The sequence below is a fragment of the Gavialis gangeticus genome, unplaced genomic scaffold (assembly GCF_001723915.1).
Source record: "Gavialis gangeticus isolate Ggan-Ray unplaced genomic scaffold, GavGan_comp1, whole genome shotgun sequence".
Classification (NCBI taxonomy): Eukaryota; Metazoa; Chordata; order Crocodylia; family Gavialidae; genus Gavialis; species Gavialis gangeticus.
The window spans coordinates 14,318,636-14,323,474 of record NW_017729025.1 but is presented as its reverse complement, the minus strand read 5'-3'; positions in this window follow the sequence as shown (position 1 = coordinate 14,323,474).

Sequence of the window (4,839 nt, the reverse complement as noted above, 5' to 3'; positions counted from 1 at the left end):
AATTATTTTGAACGGAGGGCTGCTTACTGAGTTTTGGCAAGCTGTCAAGGGCTGCATTTGGTAGCCCCACCCCTTGAGAGGTGCCCCACCCCGTGGTTGCCATCTTGTGACCAGAGTCCCACCCCCTAACCCCCATTGCCTTGCTGGTGAGTCCTGCCGACTTCCCCTGTGTCCTACTGCCTTGGCTCCTGTCAACATTTTCTAAATTTTGTAGGGACCCTGAAGGCTGGATAGAATGGCCTGGTGGGCCGGATTTGGCCCGTGGGCCATATTTTACCTGTGGGCTGTATTTTGCCCACTGGTGCTCTAGAGAGTAAATTACTCTAAAGTAAACCCTCCCTGGAGAATTTGCATGTGTAGACATGCCCTATGTCCCATTTGTCCTAAAGTATGTAGCCAGGATCTTGAATTCCTTTGGCACAACTTCTCTGGTATCTGTAGCATACATAGATTTATGTTTCAGTATTAATTTTATTCTATAGTAAGCACCACCCAGTGAAAATATGTGATCTATCTTCACTGTATGAAAGGAATTCCTCTTCTGCATTGCTAAGAGGCTCAGCTTTCCACTGAAACGCAGTTTCTAAGGCCATGTAGATGTGCTGCCTGTGGGGGAAAATGTTGACAGCGGAGAAGAGCCTGCGACTCGCCCAACAGTGGGGCACTGGCTGGCAGTGACCTTCTCCTATCTGCCCCCCCTCTTTCTCCAGGATACTACAGCTAGTCTCCTTGCCCTGTGGGAAAGGGTTAGGTAGGACAGGCTCTTCTCATTTGTGCTGCTCTTCTGAACCACACAGGAACTCCTTTTTACTGAGCAACCATGTCTATCTGTGAAGGACCAAATGGCATGCTTGACTGTGATGTAGGAAGCACTATTAAGCCAATACAGGGATTCAAGGAGGCTGATAGCATAATGAAATGGCTTTTGAGGCATTCTGGATAGCCTTGAGAAAAGGAGAGAAGGATTTTAGAATAACCACGCTGTGTGGTGACCAAGATGTAGACATCAGGGAAGTGAGCAACAGGACTTTGTAGGAGATGGGCTATGGAAAATAACAGTGACAGTCAACAGTGTCACCATGGTCGTCAGCTTGGAAGATGAGGCATTGAGGTGTGATCACATACACGTGAAGCGTACCCAGCAGAGGTTTCTCAAATCCAGGGTTCTCAACCATTTTAGACTTGAGGTAGCTCTTGTTAAACTCAAGGTACCTCTTGGAAAGTGCCAGTTCTTAGGTTTTCACTTATTTTTTGACTATGGAACAATAATAGAGCCATTTTGCTGTTGCAAAGGACTCAGAAAGACCATAACAGGGTAGAATGTATTCAACACCACGGATTCCTATTTGAAATCACTGGGTTGTGAATTATCTTGTATATTCCTAAAAGTGTTAACATTTCATAGCACCCTGTGGCACCCTCCAAAATATTCCAAAGCACCCCAGTATGCTGCGACACCCCAGTTGAGGATCATTGCTCTAATTAGTTCTTAATACATTCAAGGAAGGTGCAGCCTTCGTAAGCAGCCTTATCCAGGGCTTAATTATCCTTATAGCCAGAAATATTTTTCCAGTATCTAACTTAAATCACCCTAGCTGCAAATTGAGCAGATTTTCATCTTGTCCTGTCCCCAGTGGAGAACAATTGATTGTTGTTATCTTTAGAACAACCTCTTACACATTGGAAGATTGTCCCTGCCCTCCCCTGCCCTCAGAGTCTTCTTTCTAGACAAAGCAAGCTCAGTTCTTCTCTAGTCTTTCCTTATAGGCCACATTTTCCAAACCTCTTAGCATCCTAGCTGCTCTTCTCTGAATCCACATCTCTTTTAATATGTGGCACCCAAAACTGTTGCAATATTTCAGCTGAGACCTCACCAGAGCCAAGTAGAGCAGAATAATGGCCTCCTATATCTTATTTATATGTCTTCTGTTAATAGGACTCCAGATGAGGTGTGCCTGTTTTGCCACAGATTGCACTGTTGTCGTGCATTCAGCGTGTGATCCACTGGAACTTCCAGATCCTCCTTTTACAGCACTGCTCCCTCAGCAGTTACTCCCAGGTTTGGATGTGTGCATTTCATGTAGCATTGGCACTTTCTTTACTGATTTTAATTTGGTTCATGCTGAATTATTTCACCGATTCATTACAGTCTATTTGAACTGTAATCCTGTTCTCCATAGTGCCCGCAATTCCTCCCAGCTCAGTGTCATTGGCAGTCTTTATAATATGCTGGCTACTGTATTATCTAAGTTAGAGTTGGGCCCATGGTCCAACTTGAAATGCCCTCCCAATTTGATAGTAGACCACTGATAGCTACTTTGACGTATGGTTTCTCCACCAGTTCTGCATTCACCTTTCGGTCTAGATGAAACCACCATATTTATCTGCTTTGCTTATGAGTATATCAAGTGGGAAAAAACATTAATTAAGTCAAGATATAGTATGCATCCTGCTTCCCCACTATCTACTTGGCCAGTTACCCTGTCAAAAATGGAAATGAGATTGGTTTGGCACGACTTGTTCTTGACAAATTCTTGGTAGTTGTTTCTTATACCCTTATTATCTTCTTGGTGCCTACAAAGTGTCTGTCAACCTGTTGTAGTATCTTTCCTGGTATCAGAATTAGTCTGACAGTAGGGCTGTGCAAAACACCATTGTCTCGTTTTGATGTCCGTTTCACCGTTTCGTAGGGACAGTGTTTTGTTTTGTTGTGTTGTTTCATTTCGAATCACTGTCGCGGTTCGTTTCATTGAAACTGTTTTGCTGTTTTGACTTGTTTTAACGTTTTGCCCATAGGCTATAATGGGGAATCATGAAAATGCCTAAAACATTGTCATTTGTTGCCTGATTCAGATACAAATTGCAGGGATGGTAGCTCCTTCTGAGGGCACAAAGCCTCCCAACTTTCAAGGAGATAGGTGCAGAGGCTTCTTGGAAATGGCACCTCAAAGTCTTGAAAGCAAAATTTGTTGGCAGCGGCAGCCTCCTGTCATCCAGCACGCAGATCCAGGGGCTTGTACCCCTGGGAGGGCTGCAGGGCTTTGCGAGACCCCTCCTGGGGGTGCAGGCCCCTGGATCTGCACCAGATGACAGGAGGCTACCGCTGCCACCTGGCGCCAGTGGCAGCATCTATCTTCCCTGGTGCTGGGTGTGGGCTGTGCCCAGCGCCAGTCCCAAGTGGCAGCCTCCTGTTATCTGGTACAAATCTGGGGGCCCGCACCCAGGCCGCGCTCTGTGGTGCTGGCAGAGCTGATTGGAGCGCAGCCTGCCTTGATTGTCTAATCAGGGACAGAGCCAGCACTATGCTCTGCCTCCCACCGCCAGGCTGCGCTCCAGCGGAGCTGATCGGCGTGCAGCCCGGGTGGGAGGTGGGCAGAGCCAGCGCTGCACTCTGGTCAGCTCTGCCACCCCATGGAGCAGAGCTCTGGCTCTGCCTGCCTCCCACCATCGGGCTGCGCTCCATGGGGGTGGCAGAGCTGGTGGGAGTGCAGTCCAGTGGTGGGAGGCAGGAATTCTCTGCCGGGGTGGGCTCTGCCACTGAACTCCGAGTGGCGACAATGTCCCTCTGCCTCAGCAGGTGGTAGCTTGCCATTCCCTTCTGCTCCCTTCTGCTCAGCTGAGCAGGAGCAAATTTTCTCCTGTTAAGCCATCTACACATGCTTTACTGTGCATTAATTACTTGTCAGTTAATTTGCTACTTGCATTTGCAGGTAGCAAATTAGCTGCTGAGTTACAGCAAATTACTGCAGAGTAAGGGTCTGCACATGTAGATGGTGACGCTTACTACACAGAAATTTGCTCTACTGCGCAGTAAAGCATCTTGTGTAGACACATCCCTTGTGTACTATACATAGTGCACGTACACATAGTTAAGAGACAGCCCCTGCATAGGAAATTGCAAAGCATAGAAAGAATTTTGGTGCAAGGGTTAAGATGCTAGGTAAGGACTTGGAAGTTGCAGGTTGAATGCTCTGTTCTAGCTTAGACTTCAGGTGTGTTTCTTGGACCCAGATTTGTAAAGGTATTTGGGTTCCTAACTCCTACTGAAGGTAGGTAGTTAGGCTCCTAAATACCTTTGAGGTTCTATACTTCTGCTTTCTAATTGCAGGACAAAAGATAATCGATTTTGAACCCACAGGAGTGCTCTAAAGATAGATTAATTAAAGATCATTTAGCAGCAGGAAACAGCAGTAACATCCATTTAAATAGAGCGTGTATGAAGTATTTTGCAAATGGAGAAGTCGCAGAGAGATTAAGTTATTCTCTTTCATGTCATACATACTCTGGGCCAGGGCTGGGATCCCAACCCTGACTGGCTCTTTCTGGCCTTTTCCTAACGTATTCAGATGTGGGCACATGAAGAGAGCGGGCCATGCCTTTCCTCAAGCCTGGGAATTGTGATTCCTGAGATGGTGCATAGGATGAGAAAGACTAGTGGGGGAGGCACTGAGGGCCTAGAAGGTAGAGGAGATGGGAATCCACAAGGGATGGTTGTACCTTAAGGGGGCAATCCTCCAGGCCCAAAGGATAACAGTCCCTGAGAGAAGCAAGGGGGGTAAGAGTACTCAGAAACCCCCTTGGCTCAGCAAGGGCATTCAGCAATGCTTGAGGACTAAAAGAGGGGTGCACAACCAGTGGAAGGGAAGGGCTATCACCAAGGAAGAGTGCTCCTCCTTGGCCCATGAGCGTAGGAGGGCTATTAGGAAGGCCAAGGCAGAGATGGAGCTCAGGCTAGCGTCCAGGATTAAGGACAACAAAAAGTCCTTTTTCAAGTATATTGGGAGCAAGAAGAGGGCACCAGGCAATGTAGGGCCCCTGCAAGATGCAAACGGTAATCTT